The sequence below is a fragment of the Cyprinus carpio genome, unplaced genomic scaffold, assembly GCF_018340385.1.
Source record: "Cyprinus carpio isolate SPL01 unplaced genomic scaffold, ASM1834038v1 S000006739, whole genome shotgun sequence".
NCBI classification, from domain to species: Eukaryota; Metazoa; Chordata; class Actinopteri; order Cypriniformes; family Cyprinidae; genus Cyprinus; species Cyprinus carpio.
In genome coordinates this window covers 522,585-539,608 of record NW_024879338.1, presented here as the reverse complement: position 1 = coordinate 539,608, position 17,024 = coordinate 522,585, and the positions used below count along the sequence as shown (strand labels likewise).

At 37.9% G+C, this 17,024-nt stretch overlaps 1 pseudogene; it reads right to left on the bottom strand.

The window, feature by feature from the left end:
• Positions 1 to 2,493: 2,493 nt before the first annotated feature.
• Positions 2,494 to 6,075, bottom strand: LOC109064368 (annotated as a pseudogene).
• Between the last annotated feature and the right edge of the window lie 10,949 nt (positions 6,076 to 17,024).

Sequence of the window (17,024 nt, the reverse complement as noted above, 5' to 3'; positions counted from 1 at the left end):
CCGTTATCAATTCATAGCAGTGAATGAAGAAGTATCAAGTGCAGTATGGAGTACCACAGGCTTAGTACTAGGACCGTTTCTTTTCGAACGTTACCCTTGGTAGATATCAATCTGGAGACACAGTGTTAGCTTACACGGTTATGCTGATGATACTCAGCTCTGTATTTCCCCATGGCCACTTACTCCCAGATATTGACTTTTTTATGTTTTATGAGACATGCAACAAGTGTATGCTAGCTTATGTCCCACTGGATAGATCAATAGGGCTATGTGCAGATCTATCCTCTTAATGATGCAGCAGGTTCGTTCTGACATTTTCATCTTGTTTTTATTTGTTTGACGAAAATGTCAGTAGATTTTTGCCATACCTTTTGTCATTCAAAACAAGTTTTATTCCATTACTGTCTTGTTTTCATTGGTGGGGAAAAAAAATGTAGTGCAGGAAAATTATGATGAAAATTATTTGTCAATGAAATTAACATGGCTGAAGACAATTAATGAAGTAATAAATGCAAAATTAAAACACTGCACGGTCTTCACTGTATGGCCAAGGTACTGGCTAGTCTATGGGGTGTATGGTGGCCACAAAGCAGCAGCAATGGTTTACTCTAACAGGGATTAAGGAGAAAGATAAAGACTTTCTCCTGGAAGCTCCCAATCTCTTCTTCGGGCCCCTTGGTGGAATTTATTCAAAAACTGATTTCATGAGCTGGCTGCTGCGTGGCCACCAGTCAACAGCCCATGCCCAGCTCCTACAGCAGTGGTTCACAACTCTGGCCCTCAAGTTCCACTTTCCTGCAGAGTTTAGCTCAAACCCTAATCAAACACACCTGAGGTCAAGGTCTTCAGGATTACTAGAAAGTTACTGGCAGACGAGTTTTGTTTGATGGAGGTAAATTCTGCAGGAAAGTGGACCTCGAGGGCCAGAGCTGGGAAACCCTGTCCTATAGGAAAGAAAAGAAACTAGTTTAGAGCCTCAGACATGGGGGTGGCAGAGATGGACACAAATTCAGCAGCATACAAGTTATATTCTAGTATAAAAAGCAAAGTGAAAAATGTCTACCCAGACAGAAGTGTTTTCTCTTGCTGAAGTTTGTTGAGGGGATATATAGATAAACAAACAAAACATAAATAAATAAATGGATTAATGAATGGAAACACATTTAATATGGCATGTGTTAAGAGATGCTTGATACAAAACATGCACTTAAAGGTACAATTTGTAAGATATTTGCAGTAAATTATCCAAAAACCACTAGGCTAGTGTTATATATTTTGTCTAGCTGATTACTAACAATATCTCTAATGTTTTCAACTACTTGTAAATCATGAGAACATTTCCATTCTAAACAGTGACACGTGGCAGTGCAGTCACCTGTCAATGACGTTAGTTATCCTTTGTTTACCGCCTTTACTGACGTAGAAACCACATGACAACAGTGTTGTGGACAAATGCGGAAGTAGTGTCTAGCGTCCAGCAAACCACTAGCTTGCTTCAAGCAGTTTTCCCTACTGTGTTACTTATTTATGGAACATAATTACTGTTTACCGTCTGCCGCTGGTTTTGTTGACAAGGACAGCTACCGTAAACGTAAGTGTACGGGCCAACCAAACGACCCAAAAAGTTTGGGACAAGAGGAGGAGAAAGAGAGAGGATCAATATTGGTGTTGCATTTTCTAGATGGAGAGAGCTTTGCGACAAACTTCAACTAGAAAGAGATGCCGAGTTGTTTTGATTCGTATCTTTACAGAAAACGTATGCTATTATAAACAATCAACAAGATTAGTATTATGGGGGGCATACACGCCAAATGCGGGTCATCGAGTCTGATCCATAGTCTGATCGCGTCTTTGCATTGACTTTGTATGTAATCTACTAGCGCAAATCGTTGAACTCGAGTTTGCTATGTATGCCCAATTACTGTGTTTGAATGTACACGAGTGTATATATTTGTTGAACAAGTGGTAATCGTATTCATATCATCTGACTAAACAGTAATCAACTAAATCCATGATTTATCTTTCCGTCTGATAGATGGCCGTCAGCGGTTGGGTAGAAGACAACAAATCCCATCATTCCACGCTCCTTCTAGCGTCATCAAACCACACGATTGTTATTGTTTTGGTAGTGCGCCCTCTAGTGGCAGGTCCTACAACCTGTACCTTTAAGAGGCATAAACGCCATGTCCATGAAATACAGTTCTAAACCAAATAAATGGCTGCATATTTTACTGCGGAAAAATACAGTTTTTTTTATTTTATTTATTTATTTTTATTGATTTTCTTTGGAGATAGTAAACAAGAGTGCTGACCTGATCTTTCCCTGCAAAGCCTGGCCACAGCCTGAGAGAAGCAGGACCACCAGTTAGACAGGAGTGCATTTTTATCAGTTTAAACAGCTATAATGAACCTTTCCAAGTAACTGGTTTTAAAACTTTTCTTGAAGGTTGTTTTTTTCTTTCAAGGTTGTTTTTTCTTTCTTTCTTTCTTTTCTTTTTTTTTTGTTATCTATTGCTTAATGTAGCTATATTGTTCAATTATTTATGAGTTTAAGATTTCCCCATCATTTGTTTCTTTGTGTTTTTCTCTGGTTTTAGCAAAATTATGTAACATTTTGGAGCAAATATGCAAAATAGCAAACCAAAACTCGAAGCTAATATAGCAAATATCTCTACAGCTACAGTAAATTTTCCAGGAGAACTGACATAAGCTGGGATAAATGTGAGCCAGACAGCACAGAATATGAGCATACTAAATGTGATGAACTTGGCCTCATTGAAGTTATCAGGTAGCTTCCGAGCAAGAAAAGCTAAAATAAAACACAAGATTGATAGCAGACCAGTATAACCCAGAACAGCCCAGAAACCAAGAGCTGAACCTAAGTTACATTCTAGGATAATCTTTTCTCTGTAATAGCTGAAATTCATATATGGGAAAGGAGGGGATATTGTTAACCACATCACACATATAATCACCTGTATTAATGTTAAGGAAACAACACTGATTCTTTGCTGAAGAGGCCCAAACCATTTCATGACATTACTTCCTGGAAGTGTAGCCCTGAAAGCCATTAAGACCACTATTGTTTTCCCCAAAACACAGGAGATGCAAAGGACAAAAGTGATCCCAAATGCTGTGTGACGCAACATACAGGACCACTCAGTGGGTCGACCAATGAAAGTAAGTGAACAGAGAAAACACAGTGAGAGTGAGAAGAGCAACAGAAAGCTCAGCTCTGAATTGTTGGCTCTTACAATAGGTGTTTCTTTATGACGATAAAAGAGAAACGATACCATTGCTGTTAAATAACACTCCAATGATGGAAAAAATACAAAGCACCATCCCCATGATTTCATTATAGGAAAGGAATTCAACCATTTTTAAGACACATATGTCTTTGCTTTCATTCGACCAGTACTCCAAATCACAAGGGAAGCAATCACTAGAATCTGGGAAGAAGAAAACCAAAAAAAAAAAAAAAAAAAACAGAAAGAAAGAAAGAAAGAATAGAAAGTGAATCATTAAGAACCTAGAACAACAGACAGTATTATTTACCACTTTATCACACCAGGATGTCCTATTTTACCTTTGCCATTACTGATTTCTCCTTCTGCACATGCAATACAGTCATAACAGCAGACAGGTCGTCCTTTTTTGCACAGCCTTCCTAGTGCCGGGGGACAGGTCTCACTGCACATGGACACAGGCAACTATAAGAAAATAAGCTGTCATATAAAAGCTCAACTTATTATGAATTAATAGTTAGAGTATTTGTTTGTTTGAAATTATTATTATTAATTTTTTTTTTTTTTTTGCCCCTCAACTTTGACACTCTGTTTTCATATATTTATATTTCATATAAGTTTGTTAAAATGATTGTTCTGTATTTGGCTGTCCTTTTCACAATTCAGATATTTCATGTGACTGCAATAATTGTTATTAATTAATATTATTTCAATACCTGTCCACTGTTCCCTGCCCATAACACTTTTTCGTGATTGACCTGAAGATGTTTCTCTGAAGGCAGCGAGCTGTCATAGACACCCCACATGCTTAAACTGCAGACCTCCATTCCCAGCAGGCTGCCAGTTCACCAGGTCATATCTCGCCACTGGATCACCACTTGCATCAAAGAAAATTTCTTCACCTGTTTTAACAGTGAATCTCACATCCCTCATATACTCCAACACCTGAGAGGAAACAACATTTTAATTTGATTAAATTAACATCATATTATTATTATAGATTAAAAGTTTTTTCTATGATTATGATTTTATTATATTATTATTATTATTGTTATTGTTTTTGTTATTGTTATTGTTATTGTTATTATTGTTAATTATTATTTCTATTTTAATATTTTTTATTATGATTTTTCTATTGTTATTTTATGTGCTCTAAATACCTTTTGTTGTGTGGGCTGTTCTACTTTGCTACTGTTGGTGTAGAATTTTAAGTCTTTTAATATATTATGTAGTGTATGTGCAATAGCATACACTGCAGTGTACACTTTATTTGCTATCCGTAGCTCTGAAACATCAGTATATTCATTTTGTAGCTCTGCCAGTTTCTCTGAGCCAGTACAGCCACCATTGCTGCTAATCCTGAAAGAACACTCAAACACTGTTCTCCCAGAATTCTTTTAAAAGTACATGTTTGGTTCTTGATCAGGGTGCACATTCACCAGGAACTCTCGTAGGCCCACAAGTTTGGCATGTTGCTATAGCAAAACCCACTGCTCCAGAAAGGAAAACTGTATGCCTTTGTTTCTGCAATAGTTCGAGAAGTGATCCAGGATTCACTGCCAACCCACTGTATCCCTGTAATGTGTTGTTGTGTGCAATTACAATTCACAAGGGGGAAAAAATCTCTTAGTGCAACAAAAGCCAGCACCACCTTGGCAGTGCCCTTCTTTATCCACTTCTAGCGTCTTTAGAAACTGCTCTTGTGGATCAGTTCTTAATATGGTTTCCTGAGTATTTCAATACAAATCCCAACTTGTTTTGCAGCCTCCTCAAATGCTGCAATGCCATTATTACCATAGTCACTGCGACTCCTTACTGCGCCAACCCAGGTCCAGCCAAAGTGCTTTATAAGCTGAGCCAGTGCTCTGCTTTGGTAATAATCACTGGGTATTGTTCTGAAGAAGGATGCAAACCTTTTTCTGTTACTCAGGCATGCACATGTTGCAAAATGACTGATCTGCAAGAAAGAAAACATTTTAATTACACAGTTTTTAATTTACTTAATACATAAAATTTATTTTAATCTTTCTAATATCCAAAAAGGCATAATTGTTATCTAATTAATTTAACACACTGTTTTCTACATTTACAACCATTGTTTTTAATTGGTTAAAAATGACATGAAGCACATATTTTGGTGCCTGCTTCAGTAGTTCATCATGCACTGATTTAACATGATAACAAGCAGAATTAAATGAGAGTTCTTACACAGGCAAACTGAATGGACCCAACTACAGAAGCCAAGGCTATGGTTGGAGAGGAGTTTGACTCTCCAACAATGGCATTAACAGCAGGTTGTCCTAGAACATGATGTGTCACTCAGAGTCTCTTCATATCCATTTCATCAAAGCCATGCCTGAGGAAGATAGCCTGAAGCTATTGAGCCACAGGAATCATATATCTTATAGCCCAAAGAAAACCACCAGGCCAACAGCTGTGTGCTGTTATTAATTCTCCTCAATGGCAAAATCAGTGTCTGTGTGCAAAATTTAAACTCGGCACGCAAGCTGAAGCTGTCTGTGAAAATAAAACATTAGTTTTATTACATCAGAGTTTTTTTTTTACATCATCAAAGAGTCATGTTCAGCTTTTTTATATCATCATACAACCTGGTGCATGTTGTTGGCTCTGGTTTTGGAAGTGAAAGGATGCATCTTTAGCAGAGCACTAATGGTGGATTGAGAATATCGCCCCAATGTTAATGTCTCTTTTCTGTAGAAAAGTAGAGGAAGGGCAGGCTGACTAAGCAGTCTGCAGAGTCGTGTGAATAGACGCCATACACAACACGCAAACAGTAAAACAGTGGCAGTGACACAGTCTTCTTTGCCATGCCAATCTGTATGAAGAGCAGGAACCTCTGAGGTGGAACAGGGATAGTGCTGCCTTTTATTGTGTTTAAATGTCCTTTGGGGTTGGCGTTATGAATCTTCCATGCTAGCTTTTTACACTTATTTGTCATTATGGAAGAAACAATAGTGAAGTAAGATATTTAACTGATATATATATAAGGTGGCCTTAACTACTATGTACTTACATAAAAAAATAAGTACAATGTGCTTATTGTGTTCATATTGTATTCCAAAACACTTTTGCTGCTATTGAGGTGGGATACGGGTAAGGTTAGGGACAGGTTTGGTGTTGGGATGGGTGGGTCAACAGTGTAATTATAAATGTAATTACGGAAATTAATTGCAGATGTCATTACATATATGTAATTTTTAAAGATATAAGTACAAAAACATGATATAAAAGTATAAGTATATAGTGTACATACTGATTTAATAAGTATATACAAAACATGTATGTACACAATAAGTCCATTGTAACAATAGAACGGTTCGGTACGATTTCGGTATCACAGAAAAAAAAAAAAAATCTACTATGCTTGGTTTCTTTCGATTTATTTTGAACAGACAGTAGTACAAACTGCATTTTTCCACGTAGATGTGAAAATACTAAATTATTAACAGTATGTTATATATATATATATATATAATATATATATATATATATATTATATATATATATATATATATATATATATATATATATGTAGCGTATGAGGCCTGAACCAGAAAAATTAAAGATTCGATCGGGAGCCTGGTTGAAACATGAGCCGACCGAATTCCACAGAAACGCAGGATGTTGTGTAAATCAACTCCTAGCACCACAGTCTGAAGCAAAGATAACTAAACAACTCTTTCAGAGAACAGTTTTTTTAACATTAACACCATTAGAACAATTATTGACAATTTCAATTCGAAGAAGAGATTGTCCTAATTTGGGGCAAGTAATCGAAGAGAGATGGCACAGTCTGACCCTCAATGTAAAGCCATGAGAGTAAAACAAGATCGTTGGATTGACTTCCCCCACCTAGCCACTGGAACAGGAGACCTGAAATTCCTAAGGAGACCTGTTAACCCCTCTGGTCTTCACAGGACAATATCTTACTCCCCAGAATGGGCACAGAGAATGCCTTCCAATGCATATATGCACCAAAATGAACTCAAAAAAGACTTCTAAATGGATATGAGTCCATTGCTGTAACTCCATATCATAACATGTAACCCACACATTGGACTTTAATGTTTCTAATCCACTTATTGTGTATGTCTTTTTTAAATAACTCTTGAATAGCTTAAGGGATCATTATTCATGTTTAGTATGTGTGTGTTTGAATTTCTTGCTTGAAACATTTTCTGACCATCAGTTATTTGTCAAATGTATCATATTCATTTGTTATAGGAATCATGTCCAAATTATACCCTGCAAGAGCGGGGAAATTCGGACCACGTGCTTAATAAGATAACATATGATTTATGAATGGGTGGGACAAACAATGCAACACCCCGAGAAAAGACAATATCTAATTGGTCAAGACAACATTTGAGGTGTGGCCAAAATGCCAGTTAAATACGATCAGGACACCATCAAATTTTGCTTTTAGCTCATGCCTCAGTGCTTTGTCATCACTTTTGCACGTTCTTCGAGCGAGCGCGTTCCGCATGCCTCGCCGCACGCCTGCTACTTAGCCACGATGATAAGAAACACCACCTGAGTCTCGTGAGAAGAACTCTACTTCTATTCTTTTACTTTAGTTTCTTTTCTTTTCCGTTTGAGAGTTCGTGTTCTGGAGTTTTAAGTGTTTGTAACGCCGGGTCTCCGAGTCTGACCTCCGGGGTGGCGTGCCCGTCTGAAACTTCAACCAGCCCACAACTCCGCATCTTCAGCCTATATACCCAACCATCGGGCTTCCCAAGACGTCACTTCAAACTACTACTACCTGAACTCCCAGCCAAGTCAGCAACTTCGGGAAACCCCCTTTTCATCATCGACACAACAAAGGGAACCAACCCTTACACCGCAAGGCACACGCAACTCAATTTTAAAACCTCCCTCCAGATCTTCATTCACTAAAAATCTGTACTGGTGTTATCTAATTATAATTTTAACCTAATTGATGAGACTCAATGTGAGGGTTAATTAACGTGACCTGATGTTGCTTTTCATCGTTCGAATGCAATTTCACGCATTGCTGGTAAACTTGGGATTTTCACAGTTTTCATTCTCTTAAAACTCACAACTTCTCTTCCTTAACGTTCTATCCTACCCCCCCTGCTAACGTGTCCCTGAACGTTTGTGAGTGTTAGGTGTGCTTTATGTTTTGTTTAGATTAGTTTATATGTCTTAGATTTATCTAATAAACCTGATTTATAATTGAAAAGAGAAGTATCTTGTGTTTTGTGCTTACAAGTTAATGTCTTAAACTGCCGATCTTGTTACTGTGCTAATTAATAGTGTTTTCACTATACTTTGGATATTATTATATCCAGCGCAGAATTTGATGTTAAATGGCTGCTCGTTTCAGTGAATCGCTGGGCCGTTTCAAGTGATCCAGCAGGGTCCGTGACAACAGTGAAGTTCTGTTCAAAATTCCCTTTACAAAAATCTTTAAAATGATTCCCTTTGAGCTAAATTGACCTGTTTCCCTTATATAATATATATACAATATATTGCATATATATATATATATATATTAATATTTATATATATATATAAACTCTGCAGTACCACATGTATACATACATGGAATAAATTCTTGAAATATATTTGAAAATTAGTTTACAGATAAATGGGGGGGGGGGCAGTGTGATCAAGTAACATAGCATATATATGCTGAGTTTCAGGGCTTCCTTTTTGTGACAGGCTTAATTTTTTCAAAGAAAGGAAACTCAAATGTCAGAGAAAGCACCATCCTATTTGGTTTTACTTTATTTTACAAAAGCACAAATGTTTTGTTGTTTTCATTGTGAGTACATATAAAAGAAGACCTTTATACAGTGATGCATTATTAATAAGGCAATAAGTTTTTAAAGGTGAATCTCTTGCTGGTATAAGGAAACAGTTGAAATGATTGTGCCGGCTCTCCACACACAAAGACTTGCTCCCCTCAGCTCCAGCATTTGCTAACTTGACAGCACATTTGGTACTTTTTTTTTCCAAAAATAAAATGCCTACAGTGAAGAACCAAACATCAGCATTGGCTAGACTCAGGCCTGCGTTCGCCTCTGTGTCATTGTTGGGGGGGGACGTGACTGAAACACAAAGCCATGGAATTTTTACATAATAAATAATAGTTTAGCATTCAGATATGATAAAATTGCAAATAGGGAAATATTATGGAATAGCCTTTTGATTTTGTACCCAAATCAAAGAGGTCAGGAATACACGAGCAGAAAAGCTCACTTCCTATGTAATTTTTCAAGGGGACAAAAAGCATTGTTATCCAAGTATTTTGTTCAAAATCAGAACGTGTGCAATTAGAAATATATTTTTTATTTTACTTTTTGTTTTTTAAAAAGATGGAATGTATCTAATCTGTGTACTTTGTTCAGGAGTTGAAGATTCTGTTAGGTTATAGGCCAAAGGGGGTGTTGTGTGGGAAGATTGACCATAAATTACGCTTCTGTGGGAAGCACTATGTTTAATAGGAATAAGGGATAGATTTATGAAATGTACCTGTACTGTGCAATTACAGTTAACAATGACACATTCACAAATTGAGTTTGTAGTAAAATAGAACTGAACCTTACGGTAGAGTAGCCGATGATATACTGAATGTGTGTGCCGGCATGCCGGTTAGAGTGGTTTTTTTCGGTTCTCAGTCAGAAACACAGGTTGCATCGGATTTTCGGATCACAGTACACTGAAATGTGAACCGTTTCTTTCGGACATGTTGTTTCGAACCGGTTCTTCTGGATAACTGATTCTGATATCTGTTTGATGCCCAGTGTAACCGAAGACTTGAATGAAGGGCAATCTGTTGAAAGGTAAGTTTATTCAATAACGAAATAAAGTGCAATGGTTTTTCTGTATAATAAGTGGATTATGGGTTTCCTGCGCTGATGAAAATCTAATTTATTTACCTTTTTATTATAATTCTTCAAGTAGCTTAAAGGGATGACATTCCACCCCAAAATGAAAAGATTTTTGTCATTAATCACTTACCCACCATGTCGTGCCAAACCCGTAAAAAGATTTGTTCGGTCTTCGGAACACAATTTTAAAATATATTTTTGGATGAGCCACAAAACATATGCTCTCTTCTGGTTTTTCTTGCTCTCTGTATCATCGCCTGTGCCACAAGGATGCACTGTTTTTCTTTCAAATCAAAGCTGATGGCAGATGGACATTATGTCTTCTTGATGTATTGTCTTTCATTATTTTCCTGATGATGTCTTTGCATACTTTTCTTTCTGGACCTTGACAGTTTACTTACTTGGCAGTCTATTGGGACAGGCCTCCTCCCAGTTTTCACTCCCATCCAAAATATCTTAAATAGTGTTCTGAAGAGTGAACAAAGCTTTTACGGGTTTGGAACGACATGGAGGTAAGTGCTTCACCCACAAAATTGATTTGGGGTGGGACGTACATTACAAAATTTGATTTTGATTTCCCCCGGGTGAAAATTAAATTCAATCCCCTTTCACAATTCCCGGAGTAAAATTCTCTCTCTCCTCCTTAAATGCCCTCTCCTTCTCTCTCTCTCTCCGGAGTAAAAAAATTTAAATGAAACCATTTTTTTGACCGGTTCCTTGAAACGCCTGTCTGAAAGAACAGGTTCATGAAAGAACAAGAACTTCCCCATCACTATCTAATGGGCTTTGTTTTCAAGTGTGCAACTCACGGCATGCGCGTTTCGCTGTTCTTTTGCTGACGGCCGGGGCCGGTGTATCTTATCAACAGTGTTGCCCCTTTCTGGCTTGCGGGTTGAATTGCCTGTATTTGTGTTGCAAGGCCTCATGCACGTGTTTTTTCGAGGGGTTTCAGAAACAGCTTTAATTGAAACTGCGTCATCAGTTAGGCGTGGCCTATTTGAGAATCGGCATAGGTCACCAATCATGTGCAGTTGGGACAACTAACATTTACCGGACTACATGACTTCTTCAAATATCTGTTGTGAGTAAATGCAGGGGTTTCGTGTTTAACCCTTGTGGCATGTGTCAATAAATTCACTACCCTTTTCATTAATGTTCGTGATGAAACATCCACTAAAATTAAACTGCTGTAAAAATGTATCATATAATTTTATTTTTTTCTAATTTTTTTGCATAAATCGATTAAGCACCATTAGTCCTGTTTAAAAAAAACTACCAATGTTTAAAAAAATAAAAATCCAAGACGTTAGACTCTTTAACCGGATCTTTAATTACCAAGTTCATAAATGATGTCACTGATTTGAAAAAAAAAAAAAAAACAACACAAAATGACTATATAATTTTTAAATATAAAAGTGATTGTGGACTGGATTTTTTTTTTTTTTTTACCTTTTATCACAGTTCTTGGGCATGTCAAAGATTAGTAACAACTTTGGCTTTGCTGCATTGTAGAGTTTTTTGTGCAGCATTAGATTTTTATTTTTCCTTTTTTCCTCCCTCATTTGTTGTTCGTGGCTTGTTTTTTTGTTTGGTTGTGGCCAGGCCATTGACGTTTTGCCATGATAACACAGTTTTTTTCATTTGTTTGAGTTGCAAAAGCCATGAACAACCAGATAATCATGCAGTCCTCCTTGATTTGTTTTCGGTTTTCCCTTGTTGGTAAGAGTAATTTTTATTTTTTTTTTTTTATTTATGTTTCCAACAGTTTAATCAACAGGTTGGGACCATTAACCGATTACCCGTTATATGAGGCACTGTTTCACAAAACAGTCCTAGTTTTTTCTCTCTGGCTTTGTATTATGGGAGTTTTTATCTGTAGTTCTACAGTCAATTATAGGTGTTTGTGTTTGGTGTGAGATCCTTGAATTGTTGGTTGGTTGTTTTCCTGGTGTTGAAGAGTTAAACCATGTTGTTATTTTTTTGTTTACAGTTTGATCACTAGGTGGGACCATTACACAACAAACGCCGTTAGACATAGGCCCTTTGCAAAAAAAAAGGCTTGTGTTCTCCCTGGCTTGGTATATAGATGGCAGTTTAATAATGGAGTATTAACAAGCAAATTATTAGGGTTTGTGTGTGTGTGTTGACGATGTCTTGATTGTTGGTTTGTTTTCTTTTCCCCGCTCCTGGTGGGCGAATGGAAGATGTAACTGTGTTTATTTTTTTTTTTTAAGCAGTGTGATCACTAGGTGGGCCCAGTTAACAGACCCGAACCCTTTAGCTAGCCCTGTGCAAAAAAAGCTTAGAGTTTTCGTGACCTTTTGAATATGAAGCTATAAGTGGAAGTACTAACAGCATTGATATATGTGTATTATGGTGGTGTGTGTGTTGGTGTTTGGTGGTGTGTGTTTTGAGATGTGTGTGAGAGAGAAAGAGAGAGAGGAGAGAGAGAGAGAGAGTGTATGAAGAGTACCTTTGCTCTCTTAACATTGTGGATTTGAAAAGATCAAAATGTAAACACAAAAACTCTCCCTCCTCTCAGAAAACCTACGGATGGGGAGAGTAGAGGGGGACACTAACAAAGAGAAGGTTGTGTTTATTATAAAATTTAACTTATCCGAATTCATTATTGTGGTGTCATGAAGTATTTGATGCACAGCTGATTGCCGAAGGATGGTGAAAAGTACCGATGGCCATTGTAATGCTCCCTGTTTTCCTTAAATTGGAAGCCCAGTTTTAAAATACAAGAAAAAAAAAAAAAAATAAAAAAAAACACCTTAAAATCCCTTTAGGATGCCGAAGGCATCGTCTGTGAGAAAGTTCAGAGATTTCCTACTTTGAGAGATTTTCAATACATTAAATGAGGGTAATAACAAATAACATTTAATAAAACTTTAATTCGGATATTTGACTAGTGACTATTCTTTTCTTCCTCGGAGAGTTAGAATGTCCTGTGAAAAATGTGTTTAAAAAAAACCCGTCTACTTGGGTACAAGCCCTCCACCCTCTTAAGCATCAAATGTGTCATTACAACATGCATTGATAGTTTTGTAGGTTGTAGAGAATTTTAGAGGATTACTAAATGTCTCTTTTTTTATAATTCAACCGTCCACTTAGACTCTTACTTCTAGCACGGCATCAGTAAGTTTTTATTCTGGGACATTGGACACAAGTTATTTTTGTTTGCCAGATTTAAGAGATTCCTTTTGAAGATTTCTCCTAATTTTAATTTTCATTGCAGCAACGGTTGTGTTGGCCCCACCTCACTTTTTGAACCTACTTTGAACATACAAAAAGATTTCGAGTGAGCAATTAAAAAATTTATCGTTTTTAGTTTATAATCCAATTTCCTAAGTTATCTTACCTTCTTGACTTTCTTACGTCTTTTGCACATAAAATGATTCCCGTTTTTTCAATGGGTTTTTTGCCAAATTATACACTGCTAACTACTGTAGCCCAAGGACCATAGGGGGTTACAGCAAAATTAATCATATCAGAAATTTAGTTTTGCAAGCCCCTCTTTGGAAGCACACAGGATAATAAAATATTTTGAATTAATGTAATTCCCAATCTTTCCTGTTTGGTTCAAGATCCTGCATTTCGTCCCATACTAATCCTACTGCATTCCATGTGGTTTCCGTCTTTTTCTTAACTAAATTTCTAAGGACCCCACCGCTGATTTTGCTGCAAGTCCCCCCCTTCCGTCCCTAAAGGAGCATTTTTTGAAACTCCTTTCACATTCAGCCAAAGTAAAATCTATGAAGATGGTGTTGCATCTTCTAAGAAGCTAACTTTCCCTTAACATTTTTTTAAAAGGCCAATAATAGAATGCGCCTGTAAACGGAAAAGGAAGGAGAAGCCTCAAACCAATGTGGTGCCTCTTTTCTTCTTCTCTTTTCTGGAGCACATTTTGTGAAATGATGGCGCTGAAAAGACCCCTTTCCCAACAGGAGATGTGATGAATCACGGAGGGAACGGTCCCCCCAACTGTAGGGATCCAACCCGCCGCCCACCCCAAAAAGCCGAAATTCCGAGCGGCCTGGTCCCAAAGGTTTTTTAGCGTATTCGTCCCCTTTTATATTATTTATTTTGCGCCTTCCCTGCTTGACTATCAAAATGTATTAGTTTATTGCGCTTCTGAATCCCCCAGCGCCATGTGTTTGAAATCTACTCCCTTAAAGCCCCAAATTTTTTATTTGATCTGACACCCAGTTCCCAAAGTGATCATTTAAGAAATTTTAGGCAATTTTTCTTCTATCAAAGCTGATCACAGATAAACATTCGATTGTTTTGATTAAATGTTAGACTATTGAGTATCGAAAGTATCAGTATTCTGAAAATCATAAAAATCCCATACTTCAAGTAATCGTGGTCAAATTCTTTCACGAGCCGCTGGCCCCTTACCAGGTATGCCTTTAGGCTTTTAGAGTAACAGTGACCATTCTGTCGCGTCTCCGACGAAATGCACTTTCGTCTTCCCGGTGGTGGAGCACAGACTCGCCAGTCTGATCTTCTTAACAAGTGGATGCCGGTTTATAATATCCTTGTACCTTTTGAAGAGTGTTCCCGCTGCCCATGCTTACTCCAATTTACAAAAAGCATAGTTTTTTAATTTTATAGTTATTTACGAAACTGCAACTTTGATTGTTTAAGAACCAGTAATATGTCCAGAAATTCGGCAATGGACACAATGAACATTTTTGTCCCGTGCCCCATGCTTCAAATCGTATTAAAAGAACCTTTCGTATGAACAATCCTGAACGACCAGATTTTGAGTTCATCCTATTCCGCTTTTATCTACTAGTAATAATGAATAGAATAATTCAGAAGTAATATAACAAAGTTGTATTAATTTCAGTCCATGTTAGAATTTTATCCAAATGGCCAATTACATAATGAAAAAGAATTTTTAGAAGCCCAATTTCTAGAAATGATATTGGTAATTGTTAAATCACAACTGTATTGTTTTTGCGGCAACTTGTGGCCTCCTGATCAAAAGCACGGTAAGCCCCATATGGGGTAACGGCCACCGTGATCCCAATGCCAGGAGGCCCACACAAATTTAACATAGTCACACACCACATGTAACAGTTTTTTACATTCTAAGAAAACATAAAACTCTCACATAAGTTCAGGAATGGCTGTTCATAAGACTTTCATTTTCAGGCCATTCAAAAACACAATCCAAATCCAATCCCTCACAGCTCCCTCCCGAAAACTTGATGGTCTGCGCTGGGGCTTCAACACTGGGATTGTTTGGAGACTTTTTCTGACTGTGAAAAGACCATCATGGCAGTACGTTGGGGGTTCCGGCAGCAACACATCAATCCAGCAACCATCACACGTGACAACAACTGGGGCCCACCGTCCGCCCCCAAGGATGTGTGCTGATTGCTGAAGGCTGATCCCCCTCCTCCTCTTTTTCAGCTTGACACACGTGCCTGTCCAGGAACACGACCTGCACACAACCGTCACACAACTTGACAACTCCCACCACCTCTTCATTAAGTTTTGGCGAATGACAAAGAGCCTGTGGTTGGGGTCCCTCATTAGCAACAGAGATGACTAGACATGACTTCCAGGAAGCGAGGTGATCCGCCTGGCCGGTGTTGGGTGGCAGTGACACCCATCTCGCTCTCTGAACGGTCTGAACGTCCTGAACGTGTAGTAATTGAAGGAAGATTGTTTGTTGACTTCAGGAGAAAAGCGCAAAACCCACTCAGCTGTTCCTCTGACCATCAACGGTTTTGGTGCGACTGTGGAAGAGAGGTGATGGCCCCAATCACCCAACCAATTCCTGGGTGTGGCATCACTCACTCAGAGTAGAACCCTCTCCTGGACCGACAGCAGACCCACAGCACACCCCCCCCCCCCAGGTCCCCACATCCCCAGTCCCACCTTCCACTTACTAGATGTCATGCACCTGCCCCAGTCACTTTGTGCAGCTTTGTCTGCTCACTACCCATACTCATTTCACTATGTAATTGACGTCATTCTACACCTACTCATCAGTCAGTTTTAAATAAAATAACATGCTCTTTGAGCGCCCAGACTGAATAAGCTAGTTTTTTTATGCACGTAAAAAATGCTTTTTATCTGCACTGGTTTGTTTTTCATTGGTTTGCACTCTATCTGCCATGTTGCCTTGTGCCTTGCGCTGCTTTTATTTTAACCATATTTTTTTTTTTTTTTTTTGGCTTGTTCTATTTATATTCCCTGTTTTTTTTTTTTTTTTTTGCTACATTCCCTTATTGTACCTAAGTTATGTTAGTTTCTATCTTATTATTTTATATTTTGATCTAGATTTTAGGCTCTACTGTTAGTGCTATTCTAGATGCACCAGGGGGTACTTTTTGAGAGTAATTCAATGCCATTTTCGTTCTGCTTTCTCTGTATGTAGGTTCCTGTACATGTGGAAGAATTGACAATAAAGCAGACTTGACTTTGACTTGACTTGACTTACTTTGACTTATCCTTAATTTAAGACACATGGTCAAAATGCATAGCAAAGCACTCAGGTGTGTTAGAGAATAAACTTAAACTAGCCAATGTGTACATGTAGAGCACAAACAACTATACAGTGTGCTCTTGTAAGGCACAATGTGTTTAACACAATTACATAATAGTATAGCCACCTGACTTCAGGAAGATACATAGTATGGAGGCTATGGAAAATACACTCCACACTACGGGCTTATCCTGGCTACAGAATCACGCAGTATGGTTTTTTTTGCCACTATGTTCCGCTTTAGTCCTGTTTAGTCCAATTATGACTTAAGGAACAACACTGAGTATCTCTGTTAACTGAGGCTCAAAACCATTTCCATGATGTTGAACTATTTTCCTGGACAGTGTAAGTCCTTGTAAGGCCACTTTTAAAACCACTGTAGTTTTTCCCCCC